We start from the raw sequence: 14,143 nt of genomic DNA, 5'->3' as shown, positions 1-14,143 counted from the left end.
CAAAATATCTTGAAAGCGGAGAGAGAGAACTGATACCTTATCAATAGGGATAAATATTAGAACGACAGTTTAGTTTTCTTCAGGAACTGCAGAAGCTAGGAAGAAGTGGCAAATATATTTAAGTGCTGAAATAAAAGAACTGTCAACCTAGAATCCTATATTCAGTGAAAACATCCTTCATAAATGAAGAGGAAGCCATGACATTCTCAAATGAAGAGAGACTAAGATAATTTGTTGCCAGCAGTCCTACCCTAAAAGAATGGTTAAAAAATTCTCTAAATGGAAAGGAAACAACAAAAGAAGGAATCTTGGAATACCAAGAAGAAGAAAGAACACAGTAAGCAAAAATATGGGTAAATATAATAGACTTTTCCTCTTAAGTTTTCTAAATTGTTTTTGATGGTTGAAACAAGAATTATAACCCTATTTGAAATGGTTCAAAATGTATATAGAAGAAATAGTTAAGACATTTATGTTTTAAATGGGGGAGGGTAAAGGGAGGTAAGTTTTCTATATTTACTCAAACTGGTAAAATCATGCCACCAGGAGACTGTAATAAGTGATGTAGATATAATGTAACACCTAGAACAAATACTAAAGAAGCTATAAAAAGAGATATACTAAAAACACCATAGATAAATCAAAACTGAAGTCTAAAAATTGTTCAGGTAATGCACAGGAAAGCAGGAGACATAAACAAGGAATATTGGTCTGTAGTTTTCTTTTTGTGTTTTATCTTTGTTTTTGCTATCAGGGTAGCGAAACGGCTGTTTGAAAGTAACACAAGTTTCTTCCACTGAAAAAGTGAAGGAATAACAGGACCTACTTCAGAGGGATGACTGTGGGGCTTAAGGTAATGCATGTAAAACAAATGCATTGATGCTCAGCACATGTAGTATATAATTCAACTCCAATAAATGATCACTCTAATTTTTCCTTAATAACGCAGTCTTACTTCCCAGTTCAAGATCACCCTGGACTACAGTCTGAATCTACCCATTTTTTGTAGTTTTAAAATTTATGTTCCCAAATTGATCTGAAACAGCTATACATTTGATGCAATATATACACATAGATAGAAATTAGGATGATGGGGGAAACGAAATCCTATTAGTTAAATAAATTATGTCATCAGGTCTCCATTCCTGGCTGAGTCTCTGTCATGGAGGCCTCACATTCCTGCAGGCCCTTTCTTCTAGGTGGTCCCACAGCTGGGACCATGCTTATACCCTGCTGTCTCCAAGTCCACAGAAAGTCCCAGAATTCAGCCTCATTGGCTCAGGTTGGGTCACGTGCTCAATTCTGAACCAATAACTGTGGCCAGGCAGATACAGGACTCTGGTTGGCCAGGTTGATATGAGGGTGCAGTGATTTCTGCAGGACCCCCAAGGACTTAGAGGGCTGCCCAGAGGTTTCTCAAGGAAGATTAGGAAGCTGATATCAAAGGCAAGGCCTGGATGCTGCATGGGCAGACTCATGTTCAGAGTCAGAGTTGAGCCTTATATTTCTTTTCTCGGGCTGCCATAACAAAGTGGCCTGGGTGGCTTAAACATCAGAAATTCATTGTCTCACAGTTCCAAGAGGCTAGAAGTCCCAGATCAAGGTGTTGGCAAGGTTGTTTCCTTCAAGGGCTGTGAGGAAGCATCTGTTCCTCGCCTCTCTCCTCGCTTGTGGTGGGTTGCTGGCAATCTTCGGCATTCCTTGGTGTGAAGAAACATCAACCTGGTCTCTACCTTCATCTTCACACGTCCTTCTCCCTGCGTGCATGTCTGTGTCTAAATTTCTTGTTTTTATTAGGGCCTTAGTGATACTGAATTAGGGCCCACCCTAATGACCGCATTTTAACTTGTTACCTGTGTAAATACCCTATCTCCAAATGAGGTCACATTCTGAGTTACTTGGGGTTAGGACTTCAACATATGAATTCTTGGAGGACAATTCAACATGTGAATTTTTTTTTTTTAGCCGTGTCCTGCGACATGTGGGATCTTAGTTCTCTGACCAGGGATCGAACCCGCACCCCCTGAGGTGGACACGAGGAGTCTTAACCACTGGACCACCAGGGAATTCCCACAACACATGAATTTTTTCAACCCACAACAGGTATGGGGGCTGCCATGCAAGATTCTCTTTCCTGGGCCAGTGCACCCGTGCTCTAGTGGAGGTGAGTATTAACCTCAGCTGAAGGGAGCTGACTTCCAGCTCACCCTGAAAAAGCTGAGGTTACATTCTCCCCAGTTGGTGACCTCCAATTAATGACCAGTGGACACAGGTACAAAAGGCCCAGCTCATTGCTGGAGGGGCACCACGCTCCAGGGCTCCCTGTGGGCTCAGGCTGGGGCCAGACCTGAGCTGAGCCCTCAGCCTTGCCTGGCTCCTCTCCTTCCTCCCCTGTTTCCCTCGCCCCCCTCCTGAGAGCCCCCTCCACAAGCCACTTGCCCACAGGTCCCCATCCTACTCTGCTTCTAGGAACCCAGCCTACACTGGATCCCTGACTGGCACAGCCTCACCTACACGGCCACCCTCCTGAGGAACACATTCTTCCCTGAGAGGGGATGAGTGTAAAAGGACCATCTTGTCAGACTCGGAGAAAGAGAGGGGCTGGCATCTTGAGGTCTTTTTAACCCAAACTCCTGCTGCGAACTCATCCCAATTCTCCCCACGTCTGCTCCAGGGCCTCATTCCATCCACCCTCTCCATGTAATTCCCACGTTCTCTCCGATCCGGGTTTGATCAACAGAAGGTTATAAACAAGTCCCAGAAAAAAGGAAAATCAGCATCTCCTCAGGGCAGCCACTGTCTAATTGGCAAGTTGTTCTCTAGTCAATATTTTTGTTTTCTTGATTTTTATATAGATAAAGAATTAAGCTAATTAATATACACTTCTTTCCTTCTTCAAGTCTTGGGAACAACTTTGCCCCAAAGTGAATTGGTTATCAGATTTCAATAAAGGGTCTACCTTTGCAATTACAGTTCATTAGTAGATTTACAAGGGAGGGAAGATGGTTAACTCCCACTCAGAGGATGGCTTTGAATTTCAGTTGCGTGGGTATATCCTGGCTCAAAGGTCTGTGAAAAATGGGATGAAAATTCCAACACCTCATCTGTCCCAGTTGCAAATATAATTATGTGGGAGAAGACAGACATGGGGAGGGGACTTCTGTGCTAGGAGGAGGTGCCTCCCCCCTCTTCAGAGCTGCCTCATGGTTGGGAGGCTGGGTCACTGGAGCCTGACTGGCATCAGGTATGCTGGCCTGGCCCGACTGGCATCAGGTATGCAGGCCTGGGGAAGGGCTGCTCTGCTCATGCGGCTGCAATCTCTGGGGATTTGGGTCCGGGCAGCCTTGGTCCTCTACTGAGCTACCATTTCTTGGGTACCTACTGTATGCCGGAAGCTTTCCATGGGTTTTCTAACTTGACAGTGATCATTTGACAGGCCCATTTTACAGACGGGTGCGTGCAGGGCACTGGGCTACGAGTGAGGAGCAGGGAGGATTTTGAAGGTGTTCAGTGGAGACTCAGAGATGTGCAGGATTTGCTCAAGGCACTTGAGCTGGAAATGGAATTGGAAGCCGGGCCCATGACCTCCAAATTTCCTGCTATTTTCACTCCCTCTTTGCCTCCATCTAGCAGATCTTCAAGTGGGTGGGGGCCCTGGAACCTGCCGTCCAAGGAGACCCTGCTTCTGTCCAGGCCTGGGTGGGAGACCGGCTCTGGCCTCTGGCACACGAGACGCTGGATGAGTCCCTCCCCTTCTCTGAGGCATCCCGTCCCTCTGTGAGGGGGGGATTGGTGCTTCCTGTGTCCTCGGCTGTTTCTACTGCGGGCTTGCTGAGATGCTGCTGTGGAACGTGCCTTGGCCCGTGCTCAGCACACAGTAGGCATGTTTTCACTGTGACCGTCCCCGAAACTCCAGTGCCAGCATCAGCCCTTTCTAGCTGCCCCACTGGGAGAACATGACTGCAGATAAATTCATGCCCAGTTTGACCTCAACCCTGCTTCCCAGAAGGGTCCAACTCTGCCCTGTACCCACACCCAGCACCCAGCTGGGACTTGAACTCAGGCCTGTCTGCCCCACGTGGCCCCTGATGCTTCTCTTTCCCAGTGGAAAACCTTCCTTTTCCAACAAACTCTTTGGGGCCGTTGAATTGGGGTCCCTGCCCCCGCTGGTGCTACATCTGGACTTCCTTCAGTTCGACCACATCCCCTCTCATGGGCCCAGAGCAGACACCCCATCTCAGCACACTTTTCCCATCCCTGTAGCCCCAACTCCAGCCTGGAAGCTCTTCTGCCCATTCCCCACCCCACCATGTTTGCTGCAGCTGCTTGGGGATGTGGCTGCCTTTCTGGAAGGTTCTGCTCCCTTTTCTTGCTGTCAGATTTTCCTTTGTAGTTTCCTGTCTTCATTTCTGGCAGGACCCTTTGCACAGGAACAGAAGGCACCTCCAGGCTTCTCTCCCTGCGGTGGTGCAGAGCGGGGAATTCTGATCTCGGTGCCTGGGGCTTCCTTTGGGAGGAAGGAGGGGTGTGATGAGCGTCCCGCACGCATCTTATTCTAAAGGGCCGCTAAGGCCATCATGGCCTTTTGGTCCCTTCCCCCAGGGTCCTCCCTCCTGGGTCTTGTGGTCAGTGGGCCCCATCCAGCTGCCATGGTGTTTCCCTTTCCAAGACCCAGCCTGGGGCGGCAGATGAGGGTGGGGCCTCCCCAGGAGAAAGAAACGGCCGCTGCCCTGGGCCAGGCTGGGCTGGGAATGGCCAGGCCACGTCCAGTGCCCAGATGCCACCTTCTCCCCCTCCTCCCGGCCTCTCCAGCAGCAGCCTCGGGGTCTCCCAGGGAGTGGGGGTGTGAGAGGTGACTGCGGGTGCTGCATGGACAAACATTAGTATTTTATATCTTACCAGTCATGTATTTATTTTAATGGGTATCAGAAAAAATACTCACACGTAATTAATGCATTAAACCCTTGATTTCATGGACGTTATTGCTCAGGGTGAGGCAACTTGAAAAAGGGAGGTCATTTCAAGTCAATTTAAAGGGACTGATTGAATCAAAATCAATATCGGGCAGGTGGAGGGTGGAGGCGGCGAATGCACGGGAGGGTCAGAGAAGCTACTGCAGCTCGGAAGGCACTGAGGGGGCCCATGAGCCTGAGCGAGATCCCTGGGGTCCAGCCTGGCTCTGCCGGTGGTGGGACGGGGGACCTTGGGCAGCTCACTGCACTCGTGAGCCTCAGTTTCCTCCTCTGTAACGTGGGATGAGCAGTAGCAAGGGCTCGCGGGTCAGTGGCGGGGGTCGAAGCAGGTGAAGCGGGTGGAGGGCTGGCCCGGAGATGCGGCAGCAACGGATGGTGGTATTAGTATTAGTATTGGTGTCACCGTGAGCATCGGAGCTTATGCTGGGTGAGGTGACCCGGTGGCTTTCAGCCAGGAAGAGAGCTGTCACCCAATCTTCAGCACAACCCCAGGGGCGCAGCCCCAGGGGCGCCCTCCTCGCATTCACAGCTCTGGGCCAGGCCGCCCGGGTAGTTCGGCCGCCCGCCGGGGAAGTGATGGAGCCACTGGGAGCCACCATGTCTTTGATCGTAGACTGAGCTCAAGAGACCCACCTCACAGGGGTGTGGCTGCGAGGAGCAGCGAAACAGGCAGGTGGAGTTCCCGGAACAGCATGGCTTCATCCTGTGTGACATTTTGTCTTCTCGTCGGGTGAGGATCTGCTGGTCACGCAAGGGTAGTTTGGTGCAATCTGGGGGGTTCTGAACCAGCTCTGAGTGTTGGATGTGTTGTCCTTGACACGCTCATGTAGCCACCATCCATCATCCACCCAGCCTCTATTCATCCTCCATCCATCCATCCATTTATCATCCCCCTATCCAGCCATTCCCATCCATCTATCCATCCAACCATCCAGTCATCTGTCCACCACACTCATCCGTCATCCATCTATCCATCCATCCAGTAAATGGTGGTGGGGGCAGCAGAGCTAGGCCAGGGAGTTGGGATGTTATCCTGAGCATGGCATTGCTATGCAGGGTGTGAGCAGGGGAGGGACCCAAGCAGATTTGAGTCTGAAGGTCCCTCTGGCCTCTGTGTGGTTATGGACAGGGCTGAGGGTGGGAAGAAGCCAGTCACGTGGTGGTGGCTGCAGGCTGGAGGTGGCTACTGGCTGAACCAGCATGGAGGTCAGAGTGGCCTCAACAAGAGCAGTGTCACAGGGGCCGCATGGGGTCTGTGGTGGGCACAGGAGTGTGGCAGGGAGACAACCAGTGTGGACGACTGGTTCAGGAATTTAGGTTGTGAGGGGAAAGAGAGGGACACAGCTGGCAGGGACATGGGGTTCAGGTTTGTTTGCTGTTTGTTATAAGGAGAGAGAGACTTGAATATAACCAAATATGAATCAGGTGTGAGGGAAGGAGCCGATAGAGCTAGAGAGATATAAATATAGATAGATAGACAGACAGACAGACAGATAGACAAAGAAATTGAAGCTGCCCCTCCCTCTTCCCCTGGACAGATTGAGGAGGCGGGTGGGAGGGGCCTGACAGCAGGTCTGAGCCCAGGCAGAGGGCGGGGACCATCTCCATCTCCAGGAGAAGGAGGAGGAGGGCGGCGTGGGTGCCGGGGGCTTTGTATGTTTGGTGTCAGGCAATCTAGGGAGTTTCTGTTTTGAGGCTTGGGGTTTCTCTGGGCAGAGGAGTGAGCGCACCTGCTGAGAAGGACAGGGGAGGGGAAGGGGCTGGAACAGTCCCCTTGGTGATGAGGCCGTTGCGGGGGGCGGTGGGGGGGTGGGAACTGGGGGAGGCGCGGACTCCAGGAGTCCCTTGGACCTCGTGGGGCTGTGTGAGCTGTGCGTTTGTGGGTTTGGTCACGCGCTGGGCTCTGGGTTGAACTGACCCTGAACCACTGCTCAGCCCATCCGCCCTGCTATTTGCACCCGAGTCATCCAACCTGTGGTCCCTGTGTGCCAGGAAACCCTCTGTGAGAGGAAGGCCCTAAAGTACTGGGCCCAGGAGACGCACCAGCCTCCCAGCTGGTCCCCTCACTCCTGTCCTGCTGCTGGAAGGTGCTTTCTAATATGTGAATTTTCCTGCCGTGCCCCAGCTCAAGAACCTTCAGTGGCTCCTGACTGCCTGGGGGCTCAAGTTCAACCTTCTTGGCCTGGAATTCAAGGCTTCTCTGAGTCTGGCCCTGCCTCCTTTCAGGCTGTGTCTTCTCCCTGCTCCCCCATGACACACCCACCAGGTGCTGGACCTGGGATCCAGCCGCAGTGAGCTCTTCCTCACATAAGCCAGGCTCTTCTGTTCCTCCTTTCCTCTACGCGTGCCATGCCTCTGCCCAGAATGCCCTTCCTCCTCTGCTGAGGCTGGTGGTGACTTCGCCCCTCCCTCCTGTAGTGCTCCCTCGGGACTCCACCAGACCTCTACCTGTGGTCATTCTCATGGGGCTGGAAGGGCCTTCAGGCATCAGTGACAGTCTTATCACTCATAGTGTCTCCCTCCTGCACAAAGCAGTTCTAGGTTCATGCTGTAAGTCAGCAAGAGAACAACTGGACGGATGGATGGGTGGGTGGATGGATGTGTGGATGGATGAGTGGATAGATGGGTGGATGGATGAGTGGATGGCTGTGTGGATGGGTAGATGGATGGGTGGGTGTGTGGATGGATGGGTGGGTGGATGAGTGGATGGATGTGTGGATGGATGAGTGCATAGATGGTGGGTGGGTGGATGGATGAGTGGATGGATGGGTGGAGAGATGGATGGGTGGATGGGTGGATGGATGGATGGGTAGATGGGTAGATGGATGGACAGATGAATGGATTCACAAAGAGTTAGGAACCAGAGAGCTCCAGGAAAGGAGCCAGCAGAGAGCTCAGAGCCCAGCCTCAGATCCTGCCTCTGCTGATGTTTATTGACGGCCCACTGTGTGCCAGGCACACAGGTCTCATTCTAACCCTCATGCTATCCCCACAGTTAGAGTCATCACTCCCATTTTACAGATGAGGAAACTGAGGCTGAGGGAGGCCCAAGGCATGCATCTAGGAAGTGAGCAGACCACGGTTTGAGCTTCAGTTTCCCCACTCTCAGTCCAGGGCCCTTCCTGGAGCTTACACCTGCGGGCCTGACGCCTGTGCCTGATGGAGCCTGTCAGTGTTGGGTATTCCATGTCTGCTTTGAATGAGGCACAAGGAAAACCACCTGCTGTGGAGCCAGACAGGCCTGGGTGGGAATTCTGGCCCTGTCACTGAACGGCTGGTGAATTGGACATGTCATATCATTGTGGACACTCAGTTTTCTCACCTGAAAAACGGGGCTAATAACAGAGGCTCCCAGGGCTGTTGTGAGTGAGGATTACAGAAGACGAGTGTGTGAAGTGCCCGTCACAGGTGCGGGGTGGGGGCTCCGAACACAACCCCCCTCCGCCCCCCTCCCCCTTCTCTCCCAGGCCAGCCCCTCCCTCAGGCCCCCAGGCCCTGGGTTCTCTTCCCTCGGCCCTGACCCCAGCTGCCTGTGTCACCCCGGCTGTCTGTGCGGTTACTGTAGCCGCCACCTCAGCCCCGTGAGGTGGGAAACAGGCCAGAGGGTAATGGGGCTGCGTGGTTCTGATCTGTCCCATGATGCTCTGGCCTCACAGCATCTCTCGACATGGAGGCAGCCCGGTCTCTGGTCCTTGACCCAAAGGCCTGTCCTGCCTTGGCCTGGGGTGCGGGCTCCCCTCTGTTCACATCTGACCAGAGGGGCCCGGGCAGCAGCTGCCAGAGATGCTCCTGCCGTCTGGACCACAGAGAGCAGGTGGGTGGGTGCCCTCGCCGCCTGGCCCCGAGGGACTCCCCCTCCCTCACGCGCAGGCCTCTGCACCCAGGCTGCGGTCGATTTAACCCCAGCCGCCCCTGGTTCTCTCTTCCACGGCCAAGCTGCTGGGCTCTGGGCTCCGGGTTCCCTCTCTGCCACAGGTGCCCAGGACACCCACCTGCCCGCTGAGGTCGGGGTGGGTGGGAGGGGGCCGCCCTGGGACGGCCTGGAGGACCGACTGTGGACCCAGCCTCCAGAATTCCGGCCCCTCCCTACCTGTCTCCCATGTCTCCCTCTCTGGGATCCAGTTCCTTCCAGAGAAGCCAGAGTGAACCCGGCAGGACAGCCGGTGCTCAGAGCCCACTGAGAGCTCCCAGGTTAAACAGTGAACATAGGAGAAGAGCTCCGTGGAGCAGGCCGAGAGGACCAGGAAACACAAACAGAACTGAAATGAAAGTGGGCTCCTGGCTTCCTGTCCCCAGCTGCTTATACAGAGGAAGATACACCAGAAAATTCCACTCAGCAAAGGCTGTTCCTCAGAATTAACACAACAGGAAAACAAGGACAGAACAGCCAAGGGCTCATCTGGGGCACATCCATCAATGTTTGGTCACATGGGCTCTGCCCCTGGGGCTTCAGGACCCGTGTCACCCCCTCAGCATGGGGGGACCTGAGGGGGCGAGCCAGGTGAGGAGGGGGAGTGTGGAGATGAGGGCTCCCGGGGACCCCGCATGTTACTGCTGAGAGGAGCTCCCAGTGTCCTCGCCCTGCAGACGCTGAAACCGGGGAGGGGAGGGTCCGGGAACCTTCCTCCTCTCCCAGCCCAGGATTTTCAGATCTGTCAGCCCTTTTCATGGCATCTGCAATGCATGGGATCTTGGAATTAGAGCATCTCTCACAGACTCACAGATGCTTTCACACAGTCTTTGAATCCCAGAACCTGAGCATCTGGTCCCTTTCACAGAATCCTAGAATTCTAGACTCACAGGAGCATTCGAGGACTCATGGGCCCGAGAGCTGCAGAATTAAGGAAACTCTGGCGAAAACCTGGAGCCTCACTTACCAAACCCTTGGAATCACAGAATCAATCTGGAGGAACGTGGCATTGAAATAGACACCCTGCAGTCAGAATCTTAGCACAGGAAGCCGCCTTAGTCCAGCACCCCCTGGTAATGCAGGAAACACTCTCTTCATTGTCCTGTAATAACTTGAACTCTTGCAGGGATGGGGAGCTCACCACCAAACAGCAGAACCTGTCCCACTATTGGGCACATCAGGCTGCTGCTCCTGAACTTAAATCTGCTCCCACGTGACTCACCCACCCTTCCTGCCTGCGCCCCCCAGCCCCTTAGGAGAAGCTGAACATGAGGAAAAGTGAACTGGACACAAACACAGAGGCTTAACCTAGGCAAGTACAGCTGTATCCTCTTGGGGTCTGTCTCCCTCTGGGGCAGAGTTGGGCACCAGGACATGGGAATGGGCTGGGGCCACTTGGCTGTCCTCGACCCACAGAGTGAGCAAGAGAAGAATTCAGTCTGCTCCTCTCCTTGAGGAGGGACCAGTCAGGGATAGAGGCAGACAGACAGGGAACGACCATGAGGAAAGGATGCTCAGTAATGCTCCAGGAGACATGAAGGAAGGAGTGATGCCCTTCCCGGGGTCAGGAGGATGCCCAGAGCCAGGGGTGGTGGGCAAGACTGGTCTGTGGGTCGGCTGACCCAGTCAGAGTTATCCCAGCCCTGCCACTGACCACTGGGTGACTTTGAATAGGTTACTCAGTGTCTCAGAGCCTCGGTTTCTCCATCTGTAAAATGGGCTAATGCAGCCCACTCTGTGATCGGTGCCCAGGTGGCAGTGGACTCGCTGAAGGTGCTCACCTCTCGCGGCGCCCTTGGCACATGGCAGGAGGGTAAATTTGTTAGCTCCTCCCCACCCTCCATTCGTGCCTGGGTCTTGGGGGATGAGCAGGATTTCTGCACATGAAGAAGATGTGGAATGGCATTCCCGGGAGAGGGAACAGCCTGCGCAAAGACCTGGGAGCCACGGGCCTGTCAGGAGTACTTGGGGAACAGCACGTGTTCTTGGAGAGTTGGGGTTTGCGGAGGGGAAGCTGCAGGCATGGTCTGAGGGCACGGGGGCCCTGGATGCCCCTGTCCTGGAGGGTGGAATGAGGGCGCTGGGAGCCGTGGCAGGGGGAGGTGCCCACCTGCAAAGATGCCCCACCCTCCTTTCGTCCTCAGCCTGGGGACAGAGTGCAGCTGCCTGGCCTTCTTGGACCCCAACGCACGGCAGGGCCAGGAAAGCTGAACAAACTAAAACATGTCAGAAACAACCATCAGAAGAGACAAGAGCTCCCAGCCAACACCCAGCCCTAAGCACATGGAACGATTTGATGGTGAACCCAGCGCCGAACACTGGAGCAATTTAGAAAGATCTGGCAAGGTTTTATTCTGACATAAAGAGCTGGATTTTATTAAGTTTATAAAGGAGGCCAAGCCTCCTGGCGAGCCTGGCGGCCCACGGCAGATTTGGGGAAGCAGCCCGAGGCGTGTTGTGGGAGCCGAGTGTCTGGGCTGGGATTCAGTTCTGCCCCCATGAGCTGTGTGATGTGTGACAAGTTACCTAACCTCTCTGTGCTTCACATCTCACCCTCATGAGGTCAGGTTGAGGGTCGTGATAGTGATGGAGCTCCTCCATAGCGTGCCAGCCAGACTGAAGGAGACAGTGCGAGGAAGACCTCTGCTTCCCCCGCCCCAAGGCTTCCCTCTGTCTGCTCTCGGGGGTCCATCCAATCTTGCTCCCTCCTCCCTCCACTGTCTGCACAGGATCCATGCACCTAAGCAGTGAGGCATGGATTTACTCTTCCATCTGGTCATGTGCCCCTCTTCAGAGCATTTATTCATTGGTCCCTCCAGGCTGGTCCCTCCAGCCCATCTGGAGGGGTGCCTGCTGTCCCTCTGGGTTTCTGGGTGACCTGGGCCAGACCACCTGCCCTCGCTCTGCCCCAGGAAGTCCTTTCACCTCTGAGGAGGGTGTGCGAGCACCCACGTGCTCTGGGCCGGGAGAAGGTTCTGCCTCTAGGGCGTTTGCAGTGAACAGAGGCTGCCGTCATCCTGTTACTCACGTCCTATGGAAAGGCACAGACACCCCAAGGATAAAGATAGACCTGGCTTCCCGTCCCCTTCATTCCTCCTCTGACCCGGAGAGAGAGAGCTGGGGAGGGAGGTGGGGAGGGGCTCATGGGGCTGGTCTCAGATGAGGTGGGCTCTGCTGCCCCTGGAGGTGAAGAGGGGGATCACTTCAGAATCCATTCTGTGACTGCGCTCTGCGCACATCCTGCAGCCAAACACACAGTTGGCTGCACTAATTAATCAATGGTGTTTGTTTCTGTGTTTTTTGGGCCTGTACTTAAGGTTTCTGTACCAAGATGGAACCCAAAGCCTGGTGGGCGTCCACCTGGACTGGGCTGATTTATCTGCTCACCTTACCCATCGCGATCCTCCCGCGTTCCCAGGGAGCAGAGAATCCGGAGAGGAGCAGGGACCCGAGAGCCAGCAGACCTGGGTTCCAATCCCAGCCTCACTCTTAGTGCCCTGCGCCATCCTGGGCGAGTCTCTTCCTCTCAGTGTCGCGTGGCCCCCACCGTGCAGGGGGGATAACACTCCGGGCTGTGCGGGGCTCGGGGCCCAAGGAAGCAGGCGCTCAACACCCAGAGCTCACGGTATTGCGGTAGCAGCCGCCCAGCTCGGAGCTCCCACATCGCGCATTTCTGAGGCTTCGGGAGAAAAGTGCCTTCTCTCTGGGTTTGCAGCCCTGGAAGAGCGCGTGCTCCTTGGAAGGAGAGCTGTGATTTCCCTAATGAATGCCACCTGCTCCCTGATCGAGTCCTGACCTCCTCTTCCTGTCCTGTATCCTGTGCTTTATGAGTGACCTTTGCCAAATGCAGCCATTGCTTTTGGGGGGGGGGAATAAAAAGTTGAAATTTAAACAGCCTGGGAGATTTATTCTGTATAATGGATGTAAGGTGTGCAGACACCACACAAATTATGTTCAGAGCAGCAGGGCTGAGGTGGGCTGGAAGCTGGGCTGGGGCCTGGGAGGGAGGGGCGCGGCTGGGGGTGTTCGGAGGCTGCTGGATAAAGGATTCATTCGGAAGCTCTGAAATGGATGCAAATTACAGTTTGCTGCCTTTGCAGGGGATGGGGGTGGGGCTTACTGTGTGCGGTGCGGGGCACATTCTGAACCCCACCAGCCTCGCACTGCCCCCCCCACGCCCCATGGGCACTGCTGCTCCCACTTTTCTGCAGGGGAGTCTGGGGTCTGAGGGGTGAGCTGACTGGTCCCAGGTCACTCGGCTCACCAGTGGCAGCAGGGGATGAGAGCCCAGGCCTGGATGACCCCGGGGTCTCGGCTCTTTCCCTGGCCCCGTGGAGGAGGGACACGGTGACGTGTGCATTGGGGGAACTGGGACCCAGACATGAGTGGTGGGACTTGTCACTGACCCATGTTCCATTCAGCTGAGTGTTGAGCATTTCCTGTGATGCCCGGGCTCTGAGGAGGGTCCGAGAGAGGCAGGTCCTGGGCCCCTGGGAACGTGAACCTCATCGGGGGCCAACCTCCAAACAAGCAGCTGGGGAGAGAGGCTCAGGGGTTTCTTGGGGAACCCCAGGCCTCCCTGAAGAGCCGGCTCTGGGGACCACAGAGGACTAGCCGCATACAGACTGGGAAGGACGTTGGGGGAGGGGCGCCGCAGGGCAGAGCTGGGAGGCGGGAATCCAGGGGCAGATGTGTTTACTGAGCAAACCTTCATCGACCCAGCCAGGCCCCGCTTTCTCAGGTTCTGGGGACAGAGGGAGGACTCAGGATGACTCTCGCTTGAGTCGCTCACCACCTAGTTGGGGAGACAACCTGGGACACCGTTAATCACCCAAAGTGGAGAGGTGGGAATGCCATTGCTTCTTGGCTGTGTGGCCTCAGGCAAGTTGCGCACCTCTCTGAGCTCAGTTTCCTCATCTGTACAGCAGCGTTAATAATGATCCTGCCTCACAGGGTTGGGGTGAGGAGTAAGCGAGATGACACAGGTGACGGGTGAGCACTTGTTATGGGCTCAGGATATGTTCTCTACAAGCTGTTCTTATGGGCTCAGGACATGTCCTCTACCAGCTGTTCTGGGGCACAGTTGAAGGAGTGATTAGTCTGCCTGGAAGAGGCTTCACCACAGAGGTGAATTCTGGGCTTTGAAGGATGAATAAGAGTTCCTCAGAGGGAGGAGGGGAAAGGAGGGCGGGTCTAGCAGAAGCAAAGCCCTGGCAGGGTGGGAGTGGAGTTAGGGTATTGGGCAAACAGTGAAGACCCG

The 14,143-nt window shown here is 54.5% G+C and overlaps 1 long non-coding RNA gene across 1 annotated transcript; it reads left to right on the top strand.

Annotated features, from left to right (window-relative positions):
- The first annotated feature begins 810 nt into the window (after positions 1-810).
- Positions 811-2,516, top strand: LOC138842891 (uncharacterized). Its single transcript, XR_011377854.1, has 3 exons — positions 811-853; positions 2,104-2,164; positions 2,470-2,516. It is a non-coding gene; the product is annotated as an uncharacterized lncRNA (long non-coding RNA).
- Positions 2,517-14,143: the final 11,627 nt, after the last annotated feature.

Source organism: Globicephala melas, chromosome 1 (assembly GCF_963455315.2).
Source record: "Globicephala melas chromosome 1, mGloMel1.2, whole genome shotgun sequence".
Lineage (NCBI taxonomy): Eukaryota > Metazoa > Chordata > Mammalia > Artiodactyla > Delphinidae > Globicephala > Globicephala melas.
The sequence above is the reverse complement of the archived record's forward strand: the minus strand, read 5'-3'. Positions and strand labels throughout refer to the sequence as shown.